The 13583-nt window shown below is 39.4% G+C and overlaps 1 protein-coding gene across 6 annotated transcripts in view; it reads left to right on the top strand.

Annotated features, from left to right (window-relative positions):
• Positions 1-13583, top strand: part of INPP4A (inositol polyphosphate-4-phosphatase type I A) — a 127212-nt gene that overhangs the window by 46630 nt on the left and 66999 nt on the right. For all 6 annotated transcript variants that reach the window (XM_080612513.1, XM_080612515.1, XM_080612512.1 and 3 more), the window contains exon 2: positions 2787-2844. The gene's annotated coding sequence lies outside the window, so the exon portion shown is untranslated. The remainder of the gene's footprint in view (positions 1-2786; positions 2845-13583) is intronic.

The raw sequence follows: 13583 nt of genomic DNA, 5'->3' as shown, positions 1-13583 counted from the left end.
TGTGCTGCAGTCTTTGAAGAATCTTTTTTTTTCTATCATCAATATTTCTTAAAGCAGAATGCCAGAGGCAGAATATGCCAGGAAGCTGGTGCTTTAGTGTGATCTGCAGTAGTGCATTACCACACTCTGCTGTAGTCTTACTGCTGTTACAGGGCAATGTAATTAAAAACCTGTACAGTGTAGGGTGAAAAGGAGGAGCTTGAGTTGGTGCCCAGTTAGAATCTTTCATATGCAAGTGACATTGGACTCTCTGGGCTTGCTACCTGGGCATAGAATGGTGTGGGTTGGAAGGGACCTTCAAAGACCATCTAGTCGAAACCCACCTGCCATGGGCAGGGGCACCTTTCACTAGACCAGGTTCCTCAAAGTCCCATCCAGCTTGGCCTTGGATGTACTGCTAGTATTCAATTTAGTTGTTATGGCTAGAGCTAGCACATTAGTGGTTCTTAATCAGGTACCAAAGCACCACAGAATTGGAGTGCAATTAAAAATGTGATTGTGTGAAAGAGAACTTCTGGGCAGACTCTTGAAATGTACAACTTGAAATGTAGCTGAAGAACCAAAGTTGCTTTTAGAATGGGATGCAGAGCAGGAGGGCACCTGCAGGAGATCCGAACTTGCTGGGCGATCAGTAGGTAGGATTTGCCTTCTCTGCAGAAGTATTTTTCTAAAAATCTCACTGAAGGCCTGATTTTAAAATACATCACCCTAGAATGTGTGATTTCCACTGTTGATCTGCAAAATAGGTGTGACTTCCTGATGGTAGTGAGCAAGGTATGACTATAACTTGTCAGCAGAGAAACTCGATGTAGTTACTAGGTTGCAGTGTCTCTGTTTTACAGATGTGTGAGCTAAGCTGCAGATATAAAAGGGATTTGCCTGTGTCCACGGAACTAGTCATCTTTGTAATAGTGTTGTAAATAGGAGTTTTAGATTCCTGTATCATGTCTGCTGTTTTCTTTTCTTAATTTTAAGTGAAATGAATAATAACTGACCAGGTTTAAGTATTTAGATTAAATGCCCTGAAGGTGAATGGTGGTACAGTATATTACAGGGTTTTAATGTAGCAGGTCCATTGTATCAGCCCTTGATTTGGTGACTGGCTGACTGTGACTTGCTTTGTGAGTAGCTTCCATGGTGTCTAGGAACTTTCACAGTAGGTGCTTTGCTTTTAGAATGGAGGAAAAAGCCCCAACTATACTAAATAAATGCAGTTGAAGTTATAAAGGGTACCAAAATGGGACTTTATGTGCCTACACTGAATTTACCAAAATAAAAATTATTTAAAATAGTAAATGACTTTGCCATAAACTAGTGCATATCATATTTAACTCTGAAAAGAGCTACATAATGTCAGATGTCTCTGGCCTCATTGAGGAGCTCTCCAAAAGCTAGGGTAAGTAAAATGCTTTGTAACTTCTCATCTGAACTGAGACACGTAGAAGTGAATCTCAAGTTGATTGTGCCTTCACCTTGGACAATGAAAAGAGAAGAAAACTTGAGCTGCCTTATAGGCCACTTCTGTGAAGAGGTATAAGTTTGTAAGAAATTTTATGTGATTTGTTGCTGAGTGCGTAAAAGCATAGGGCTGGATGGAGTTTCCTGAATTGTTGAGCCTAGTCTTAACAGTGGCATGATGCTCCTCTTCCATGGAAACCAAGTTTTTCCTTGGATAAACTAGCTTTTCTGGTTGCTGTTATTGCAGTATGTTAGTTATTTTGTTAGCATCCTGTTTATCTTCATGCTTTTTTCACCTGTCCAGTGTTTAGCCCTTGTCATGTACTTCTGGAGAGCAAATTGTAAATCATCTCAGCCTCTACTTGCTGAGCTCCCCCAGATAAAAGCTGTCAAAGCTAGCCTCTGGGCAAAGTAGCTCTGTTTTTCTCTCTTCATGTCTAGCTGTGTTACTTTCCTGGACTGTGTATCTGCTAGACATTGAACTTGGTTGAGGATTCTGGACTGATTGATTTATGGATAAAACGTGCAAGGGAATATCTTGATTATACTTCTTGAAGGGAAAAAAACCCTTTAAGATGCCTGTTGCTTAGGTGTAGTGAGTGGTGTTGGTATGGCCAAGGAGAGTATGTGCCTTGTCACAATGGAAGAGCTGTGGATATTGGAAGCAAGAAATGAAACTCTTAAATCTCTCTGCCAAGGGTGTTTGAATTCAGTCTGGACCTGCAGGAAGTATCAGTTGCGTGGGGGGGGCTGAGTTCAGTCGTTAGCATTTCTGTTTCATGGGGAAGGAGCTGCAGTGCTATATGGTGACCTCAACACTGACTGTAGGTGGAATAAGTAGATAGGGCAAGGTAGCCAAGTTGGGAAGCTGTGCTGGGAGAGATTGAATGTTGCTGGTGACATGAAGTAGCTGCTTTATTGAGCTGTATTGAGCTGCTGTATTATACTGTAACTGCATTGAGTGTTTCACAGACATAATAGAAAAGTAATTTTAGTTAAATACATTCTGTATTGCAAATGTATTTTCATTAATGTAATCCCTACGTGTGAAATGTTACAGTAACAGTACGCCATTCTGAAATATCTCTTTTGCCTTTATTCTTATTTTCTCTTTCTTAAGAACTCATCCACAGTCCATATACTGTCTTAAACGGTAAAGGAGCTATGTTATGAAATGTTAACACTGCATTTTTTACAAGTTTTTAGTGATTTTTTCTTTAAATTGTTCTTATATTTATTGCTTTCCCCAAAACTTTGTTTCCTGTAGTACTAACCTGTTTATTTAGATCCATTCAGTCAGAAACTGTCCTTTTTTTTTTGTCTTTCAGACTATTAAAAAACAACTGGATGCACATGCCAAGTTTCGTCTGTGAAAGATGGAGTAAGGTAATATGATTTTAGAGGTTGCTACTATAATGTGTGATGATCTGTGGACGCTGAATGCAAAGGTTCAAATATTAAATAAATTAGAGGCAGACAAAGCAAAAGGAACTTTAGTCTCAGAAATAATGAAGTGCTGACAAGATCCTTTGTTCTGCTATCGGTGGCATGCTTACCCTATGTTTTGTAGTGTGGGTAGTTCATTATGTTGGCCAGAGGTTTTCTGTTGTCGTTGGGTGCTTTGTCCACAGACGCTCAGGTTCTAATTAGCTAATGATTAGCTAATGTCATTTGCTGCTGATGATATGATCTGTTCATCTTTGAACAATCGATGTGTTTCTGGAAATTGGTGAGATTCAAACTACAGCCTATACTGAAAGACCAATATTTGTCACCTGTTTCCACCATAAGAACAGACCAGTGATTCTTAATTTTCCCCTTGAACATCCTGGATCAGCAGAAATGGAAGAAAGCAGATCTGCCTTTGTTGTCATTGAATATTGCTGTAGCATAGAGCAATATCCTTCAGGATGGGAACTGAATCCTGTTGGACACTTCATGAACATTTCTCAAGTGTTTGCTTCTCCACAGTGAAAGAGCTACTTTATGTTCTGTGATATGGCAGAGGGCCGAGGCTGATGGTCACATTACTAGGCCCTGGGAAGTGAAAGAGTGTCCTGGTGGGGTTCCTGTTAACAGAGGACTCTTGTGATAGGACTGTTGCCCACTTGTTTCCAAGCAAAGTTCAGTCATAGGACTCCTCTGGCTTCCTGTGGGACAGAGCAGCTGTTGGTGGGCTGTATTGTCAGGCTGGCCAGCTGCACCGGGCTTCTGGATTTTCAGAGAATAAGAGAAGTTGTGGTACACATAGTGATGTGTGGGATATGGCCTTAACGACAAAGCAGTATGAGGCAGACACCAGTCAAATGAGTCTTCTGGTAAAGGTAGGAGGCTTTACTAGTCTGGGAATAGGAGGCAGCGAGAGGTGAAATGTGATGCTCATGGTCAAATGTGATGCTCATGGTCAGATGTGACACTCACAGTCACCTGGGTAATCGTGTAGAAATTGAGGGGGAACCCTCAGCCTTCTCATCTCTGATGTAGTGAGTGTCTTTTGTAATCTTTTCCTTCCCATTTTGCCTGACAGCACTCTTTAGCTAGACTAACTTGTGGAGGTGTGTATTTGACAGTGTTGAGGAGCAGACCTAATGTCAGGTCATGCTTGTGGGTTCTGGCTCTGTGTTTGTTCAACCTGAGGAGGTACTGTGATTTTCTTTCCATGAAAAAGGAAACAGGTGCCCCCAGTGCACTTTTGCAGAGTTCAGCAAAGAATGAATGTTGGAGTCAGTGATGAGCAGTAGTGACTTCTCAGAGATGTTTTTCCCCAAGTCCTCGTAAGGGAGAGCAAACTTGTTTGTAAGATTAAGCAGATAGATCAGCAAATGCACTTTCTCATGCAGCATTGCTTTTCTTGTATCAGATGTGTGTCTTAGTGCAAACTGAGGATCAATTACTGAAGTCTGGAGAGGTGTGCTGCCATGATTGTGCCTACATATGGAATTAAGCAATGTACCATGTACTGGATTACTTAACTGGGGCAGAATGGAATACAGTGCACAACAGGATGCTCCAGGGGTTTATGTGTAATTTTTTTCCTTTCACCATCTTGAACTGTTCAGTGAAGAATAACTTGAGAATCAGGCATGCACTTACAGATCTTTCTCAATCCGAAAAAGGCAGGGATGAAGTTGCCAGCAGCAAATGAGCATTGCTAGACCCTGTAGCTGTCTTTACTGTGACTTAAAGGGAACTGCAGTAACACTAGTAATTCATATAATCTTTCTTCTATTAATCATTGTCTGCATTGGGAAAGATATGCCTGGGGCAATCCTCCACCTCCGTCCAGTTCAGTGCTGCTTCTTGCTGAAGAAATGAAAAAAGAATTCTCATACTTCCCCAAAACACCCATTTCTTTTCCCCTGTGGGGTCTGTCCACACTTTCAAAGAAATCTGTAACAATAGAGGAAGGAAACAGCATTTGGGGCTCCCCTACAGGGACAGTATATCATCCTAATTAAGTGTTTCTCAAATATGGCTCTAGCTGTGCAATCAAGTCCATACAGACAGATCCCACTACTCATTTGAAACTTTGTGTTAGATTAGGAGTGGACAGAAAATAGAAAAATAAGAAAAGACAATGCCACCCACTTCTGTTTGCCTGCTTGCTTGGTATTTTGGTGTATATTTTCTTTCAGCTGATTTGGATTTTTTAATGGCTTCCTCATTAAGAGTCATACTCAGTGTTGCATATGTAAAGCTCCACGTAGCTTTTTGATTGAGGATCCTTAATGTGTGTGTTTATCTCCACTGGCATCCTTTTTAAGCAGCAGTCCATGCTTCAGACAGTTCTCTGGGTGACATGTCCAGAAAACATGCACTGGTATAGGTGACAAACAGACAAACTGCATGAATGACTAAGGAGAGATAGTTCTTATTAGCACAGCAACCTGCTTTATGATTGTTGTTGTTAGCTTTTTCTGGAAGGTTACTATCTGTTACTGCAGTTTGGTTTTTTAACAAAACCCAGCATTCACTAGTTTGTTCCTTCCCCTCTTGCTTTTCCCTTCTTGTCAGTTTGAGTATATTAAAGTGCAGAGTAGGCTATATGTGAATGCATGGCTGTGTTAAATATATAGTGATCCTATTTCTTAGGCTATAATGCTCATCATTTTGTTGTTAGTGCTAGATCTATTGCATGCACCATGCTGGATTTGTGTTTATAATTACAATAATTACACGTGCAGTTACTGCCTAATGTGAAGCACTTGCCGTTTCCATAATGTTCTCTATTCTATTAAGTTGTTTTTCTGCCTCTGCTGATTCTAGTCTGCAGAGTTAGCCATCACTTTAGCTGTGAAAACAGAGATGGAAGACTTAGTTTGAACAAAATCTTAAATAAAAGCATAATCAGATTGAATAGAGCCTGAATGCAGGAGGGACAGAAAGAAGGGCAAGAAGACACGATGATGTATAGCTAATGAGAATGGCTGTAGAGGGCACAAAATCAGGGAGAAGGTGGCAGAATTTCAGATGTTTTAAGTATCTGGAGACTACCGTGATCCATGGATCATTACTTTGCTTCTTTGCTCTGGTGACTTCTGCCTCTTTTTGCAAGTATTCAACCTACATTATGTTCTGCGCAAGCGCAAGAATAAATTGTGGGTTTTCTGAAATTAAATATTACTCTTACCTCAAGACCTTTGAAGTGTTTGGAACATTATCCTGTCCAAGTTAACATTCAATTCAATAACCTATTAATTTTATCCTGTGTTTGCATTTTAATTATAAAGCTGCTATAGTGATTAAATTACAAAATGTCCGGTACCTAATTGTTAATAATCTCAGCATTATCTGTGGGAGATACATAGATGAACTACCACAGAATCATTATGAGAATTTCTGGAATAATTGCTTCACTAAAACACACTGAGAAGATAAACACTTAGTCCAAACCAACCCTCAAAATCAGCTGCCTATCATGCTACTCTCATTCTTGGAAACTTTGCATATGGAAGATTTCCTACTTCCAGTTTTATTTTCCATATAGCTAGGAAGGTAAGATAGGAAGTCACTGTGTGGGTCCTCAAGTCCAGATCTCTATACATCGAAAGGTGTGGACTGTGCAGTACAAATACTTGCCTACTCTCTCTTCAAGGCTAGGTGGAACACAATAGCTTGAAGCTTGGTAAGAAAAGACAAAAATCTGCAGGATGCCTCAGACTGGGGGCATGGCTGGCATGCTAGTCTCTGCAGAATAAATAGCAGAAAAGGCTCCTGGTTATTTTTAGCTTTAGTGCACGATTTTTCAGAACTTTGGGGAGGGCAGAACAGTTGGGCTTTAAATACCTGAGGTCAGATTTTCAAATATGTATCTTTAACCTGAACTCAGACATCTCAAAGTCTTGTGTAGACCCTGAGCACCTGCAGCCCTTGGTGAAGTCAGGAACAGCTGTCAGTGATCTGAGGTCTCCCAGGAAGTCAGGTCAGCCTTGAAGTCTGCATCAGCAGAAATCTTACTTTTCTGCTCATATCAGTAGGACTGAAGCTTATAGTTAACACATGTGCTCATGTGGTGCCCCTAAACTCAGTGGTTTTGAGTATGTGAGGTGCCTGCCCCACTGATTTTGTTTCAAGGCATAGAAATACCAATTTGGGTCAAAAAAAGTGTTAAAACTGCAGACTAAGGGAATGTTTTGTGTGCTTCTAAAATATTTTTTGCCCCTCCCACCCCCCCATTTTTTTCATGTATTTGGCAATCTGAGAGAGATAAAAGTGCTAAAACAATATGAAAAGTTTAAAAAAGGATCTCGCATCCTATCAGACAGTTTTCTTGAACTGAATAGTGTATGATAAATACACTAAAAGGATAGTGTATTTAGGATATAGGGTAAAGGATTAAAAAGGATAACTTTTTAAAAGTCTTTCCATTTTATTAAGAAAATCATTCCTTATCACAAAAACCTTTTCAGAGGTAGCATGTGAGTTGGAAAGTCTACACTAACAGTTCATGAATATAAGAAATTGTACTGAATATTGGTAATCTAAGGTACTATGCAGCTCTTCAAGAGACTTGTGTAACAGAATTCCTAGAAGCATTGCAGATTCACACTGGGATTTCCCATATCAAGTTAAACAAGGACCATAGCTATATCTTGCTGTATTTCTTGTGATTTTGGGGTTTCAGGAGCTTTCAGGAAGTCTTGGGTATTCTACTCATCATTTCATACAACTTTTTGTAATCTCAGGAGAAGCATCCAGTTTTTCCATCTTGTATTTTAAAAGCAATCAGAGTTTCTAGCTGTCAGAGTGACTTTTTAAGTTGCTGTACTGGGAATTCCCAAATTGGGAATTTCTTAAAGGTATGGTTTTTTTAAATGTAATTAAAATATGGATCCATTGCTAAGAATTCTTAGAGGATTTTTATTACTTTATACTAGTGAATGTTATATATGCAGTTATCTAAAGAAATGGAAAATGTGATCTAGGAAACTTCGAGCTTGTTAATTTGACCTTAATAACATTAGGAAATTTTTTTAAGGAATGAATAATTAAAGACATGGGGGTTGAGTGCAAGGAGAATGAAACACAATCTATTTTGCTAAGATAGGTCATGTCAGACTGGCCTAGTATCTTTTCTTCTAATATGAAAGTAGGTTTTCTAGAAAAAGAAAGGTGATGCTAAATCTGGTCTCTCTGGATTCTACTGAACTGTTTAACAGGGTGTTGTATTAAAGTTACTGTTCAAGGTGGAGGAAGATAAGTTAGTGTAAGAACTCTAAACTCATGCAAAGAACTGGCACAAGGGGAGACAACAGGAGGTAGCTAAATGTGCTGAATTATTTTTTGGGAGTTGACTTGTTTAGTTTTCTTGAGGCTTTTTTGATTTTTAGTCCATTTTGTTGCCATGTTATATTGAAATCGGCCTGTTGAAACTTCCTGATGGGAGGAGGATGTTAATTTCCAGTACATGATTTTAAATGGAATGGCTGTACAATTGTATTATTAGGTGATACTAAAGGGATGGAATTCAACACAGCAATGTGTCAGGCCACACACTGGCAGGAATTCACTTACTGAGTTTAACCTTGGTGTCAAAATTAGCAGTCTAAGTAAGCTCTTATATAATGAGTGGCAAGAGGCAGATTTTTAATTAGGCACCCACCTCCTACTTCTGTGTTGGCTGGTAACAGAGCTTAAGCACCTGACTCTGGCATCTGTGCTGAATGCCTGAAATTGGATGGTGCTACAGCCTCAGCTTAGGAAGTAATGCAACAACTTTTCCTATGAAGAGAGAGTTCAGCAGTGGATTCTTTGAAGGAGAAAGACCTGTGTGAGGGTAAGCGGGTTCAAGTTTGTCTCTAGTCTGTCAGTTTGATGCCATCATGAAAATGATGGATGGGATCCAGGAAGTGTCAGGAGAGGTATTTCCAGTTGAGAGAGGGCACTTCAGCTGAGTGCATCTGGGCTGGGGCCTGATCTGGAATAAGTGTTCAACGCTTTTTTGCAATATCCAAGAAACTTTAGCTCATTATGTAACAAATGCAGAGAATAGCTGCAGCGATGATCAGAGGACTGAAGTTACAAGAGGAGTTTGAGACAGCTGTTTTGGATATGTCCAGAAGACTAGCAAAATGGGAAATAAAATTACTGCAGCTATGCTGTTGAAGTCATGGGGAGCCTCAGAACATGGTTCTTATCAGCTAGGTGATAGCTAACAAATAAGATGTCTGTAGTCCATCAGAGGCCTAACAAAAGTCTGCATGTAACAATGTGGTATTGTAGGAAGGTTATGATACAGAAATAGAAGTATCCAGATGTATGATTTAGAGGTGACATGAACTGTATATATGGCACTTCTTAGTGATTAAAGTTTGTGTGTGTACCTTGCATATGGATTAACCAACATAAAAATGCATAGTGATAATCCCACTGAGAGAAAAGCTTGCTCTGAAGTTAAAATTGTGGTTGAAGATACCTGATGTGCCTATAGTGACAAATGACAAGTGAAATAGTTACAGTCAGTGACAGCCCTTGCCCCAGATATTTTCTTACTTTGACAAATGTTGAAACTTGTAACTGTATGTTAGTGAAGAACTGCCCTTTGCCTAGATGCTGGTTTGGCCCAATACCAGGTTCAAAAAGGAGCTGAATTCTTTGAGTAGGGGTAAGTAAAGTATTTGCTGCTTTGTTGCAAATCCTGAGTTGCTCATAGTGGCTTCATCAGCTATTAAGACACTGATAGGTCATTCTTTAGCAGAATTCTCCATAAAATAACAGGAGGAAGACACCACAGCAGGAAACCTTTTTAATGTACTTCTGGCAATGCTATGTTAGTTCTCTAGTTATTTGTTTATTAGTAAGTGCTTAGCCTATGTTTGTGAGGTTTTGATGTGCCTAGAAGAGTATCAGGATGTAATAGTATAGCTTCTCTCTTTTTTTTTTTTCTGCTTCCTCCTTAGTTATTACATAATGGTACTAAGTTGTTATTGTTCTGCAGTAAACACAATTGTGTGATGATCTCACAATCCTTACTTGGAAAATTGCCACAGTAAAGAAAAAACACTGTTTATGAACTGAATTGTCAACAGTTTGGAAGGGGGGTGTTCTGATGGAAACAGTGCTTTGAATGACAGTCTGAGAGGATATATGGCAGGAGGGGGGACTGAGAATATAAGAGTGAAATTTTCGAGTGCTTTTTCAGGTTTATGTATTAGAGACATAGTCAACTCCCTTAGATTTAGATTCTGTCCCAGTTTAGGTTTGGCCTTCTTTCTATGTTCTAGGTTTTATTTAGCTTCAAGTCATGCTTTTCTGGCTAGTAAAGTGGGATTTTAATTTGAAAATCTGTCTAAGCCTCTTTGCAAGAGGTAGCACTTGGAACATCTCAGGCCTGCATGGCTGTCACTTACAAGGATGACTAGAAAAACTGGAAGAGTTATCGCTTGAAGAAGTCTGTGGAGGAGAAAAGATGATCAGGTCTGAGGGACTTCCACCTCTAAGTTTCAGGAAAAAGGCATCTCTCCTAATGAGGATAACAAAGAAATAGAGAAATTTCTTGCAAACCTTTCCTTCCCATCACAATTCTTTAGGAGAGTTGGGGAGTGTGTGGGTGAAATAAGCATCAGTGAAGAGACAAACAAGGTTTGGAATACTTCCCTGATCTGCCCAAGAACTGTTGTAGATCATTATTAAACATGAGATGTTGGAATGCAGATTTAATCCTGTTTCATAGTCTCTTAAGATAGCTGTTTACAAGTCAGAAAGAATTACCTTTTGAAGTTTCTTATCCCTCCCTACTACTCAGTCCTAACTAGTTGCCTATTTTGCTTAACTTCAGTATGGTTCAGTGTAGTGAATCCCATCTGAAGGTTATACACCTTGCTTAACCTTTTCATAGCATAGTGGTTAGTCAAGATAAACACTGTCCTCGTGGTTTGATCATGTGGATTCTTAAACAGTAATAAAAAACCAGAAAGATCTTTGTACAATTAAATAGGGTCTGTGTGAGCTCTGTCTCTGCCGAACTGTATGCAGTACAAGAGAGAAGGTTGTTTCAACTTATTTGGATCTTTCTGGCATGCTCCTTTTAATAGTATGTTTTCTGTTTGGATAGATTGTGTGCTATAAAACCTAAAAATAAAACATGCCATGGTATTTTGGGTGTTTGTAGGCAGGCACATATAATATTAATTTCTTCTGGAAATGTATTTATGCTAATTTTGCTTTGAAAGAAAAAATACATCAATTTGGGAATATTTATGTTCAAGATTGTTCTGTAATTTCCATACTAAAAACCCTTGCAGCTCCTGCTTGACTTTAACCCCAGAAGGGTCTAGAACACAAAGATGAGATAGTGTAAAAGATGTATCATGGTTCAGGTGCTTGTGAGAGCTTACTCTCCTTGAAAGCATTTAAAAAGTAAGCTGTCTGAAATTGTATTTTATTGTTGACTTTTTGCCCATGTTAGCATGAGCAAAGAAAGAAAAAGAATAATAAAGTGCTGCTCAGCTGTTAACACCAAGCTATTTTTAGGCAGATATTTGAACATTGATCTGGTGTTTCTAAAAAAAGAAGGCATTTTCACTTGGTGACTTTCCTTTAGGCAAACCTGTTGTGATTTGTGGTAAGGTGATTTTTGGAGCTGCCTCAGGGAGATGCCAGATATTCTCAGACGTTCTAAGTGGAAACAAACAGAGAAAAAATGTTGTGTGGAGGAGAACCTAGCTGTGTAAACCTACAGGTTTCATGTAGTATCCTGGAAGCATCTTGTATAGTGGGATCAATGGGCTGAGGCCAATTGTATGAAGTTCAACAAGACCAAGTGCCAGGTCCTGCACTTGGGTCACAACAACCCCATGAAACGCTACAGGCTTGGGGAAGAGCGGCTGGAAAGCTACTGGGCAGAAAAGGACCTGAGGATTCTGATTGACAGCTGCTGAACATGAGCCAGCTTGTGCTGAGGCAGCCAAGAAGGCCAATGGCAACTATCAGCAATAGTGTGGCCAGCAGGACAATGGATGTCATCATCCCCCTGTACTCAGCACTGGTGAGGCTGCAACTTGAATCCTGTGTTCAATTGTGGGCCCCTCACTACAAGGAAGACATTGAGGTGCTGGAGCATGTCCAAAGAAGGCAATGAAGTTGGTGAAGGGTTTAGAGCACAGCTCTCGTGAGGAGTGGCTGAGGAAACTGGGGTTTAGTCTGAAGAAGGCTCATAGGGGGATCTTACCACTCTCTACAACTACCTGCAAGGAGGTTTTAGCAAGGTGGGTGTTGGTCTCTTCTGCCAAGTATCGAGCAATAGGATAGGAGGAAATGGCCTCAAGTCGCTCCAGGGGAGGTTTAGATTGGATATTAGGAAAAACTTCTTCACTGAAAGGGTTTTCAAGCATTGGAACAGGCTGCCCAGGGAAATGGTGGAGTCAGCATCCCTGTAGGTATGTTAGACGTGTAGATGTAGTGCTTAGAGACTTGGTTTAGTGGTGGACTTGGCAGCTGTTGGTTAACGGTTGAACTTGATGATCTGAAAGGTCTTTTCAAACACAATTCTATGATTTCCACTGCTTCAGCTGGAATTTTCATTCCAGAAACTCAAAGATCTCCACCTTGAGGTGTTTTAGTTGTTATTCAGCTGGCACTCTCATGTTTATTAATCCCATTCCATAAGGTGACCCAGGATTCATTTTTAATAAACATGCCTGTTAATACAGACAGTACCTTAGTCTTCAGGGAAGACTGCTAGCACTATGTGAAGAAGGCCTGACTGTAGAAGCTGAACTGTTTGAACTAAGGCAGCAGCTATGACTTGTATCGATAGTGGGAGGGGAAGCAGGTGATGTGAGCTATCTTTGTTGGTTTTCCTTTTTAAAAGGTCTTCATTTGCTCTAAGGTGTGGTGTTATGATCTTGTCTTCAGTCTAGAGAGAAGGAGAACATTTTTCTAGATAAGTGGACACAGAAACTAAAGGAAAACATTCCTGAAACATTTTTCCAACATTGTTATTTCTCAAGTAACTGGGACTCCCTGTATATTAGAGCCCAGGTTAATAAAGAAACTCTATGATCTGACTATGAAGGTTAATAATCTTTGAGAAATTAAAAATGTAACACCTTCCTTACAAAGATAAAGTAACAGCATTACGAAAGAAGACTGATTCAAAACAAGTTGAAAGCAGGTTGTGATTGGAATATCATGGTAATAATCTGCTGGTAATGGGAATACGGAAAAGATGGTAAATAATCAGATCCGTTCTTTTTGGCTCATTACCATATTCTGCAGCAAAAGCCAATTTTTAATGTTATCTTCCTTCTATCCACTGTTACTGGGAGAGGAATCTTTTGCTTTCTAATTATGTGTATATATATATAAATAGTTTGACAAAATTTTTCTTTTTTTTTTTTTTTTAAATTTTAGCAGAAAAGCCATGTATATTGTCACATGCCAGTTAATGCAGATTTAAGCTCTGCAAAGAATTGCAGTTATTTATAAATATAAGTGATTTTGATGTTTTCATTGTTAGTGAAAGAAAAGTGTTACCACTGTTTTTTGTTTGTTAGTGTTTTATAGTTCCTAGGCTATGGAAATAATAGGTAGGTAAAAAGAGAAATGAGGGGGATTTTAAATCATTTGAACAATAAGTAGGAGATAATGCAAAATATTCTAAGTGAAGCAATGCACTGTCAAAG

This window comes from Psittacula echo (assembly GCF_963264785.1).
Source record: "Psittacula echo genome assembly, chromosome: 3".
NCBI lineage: Eukaryota > Metazoa > Chordata > Aves > Psittaciformes > Psittacidae > Psittacula > Psittacula echo.
Note: the sequence above shows the minus strand (reverse complement) of the source record. Positions and strands in the feature narration are given on the sequence as shown.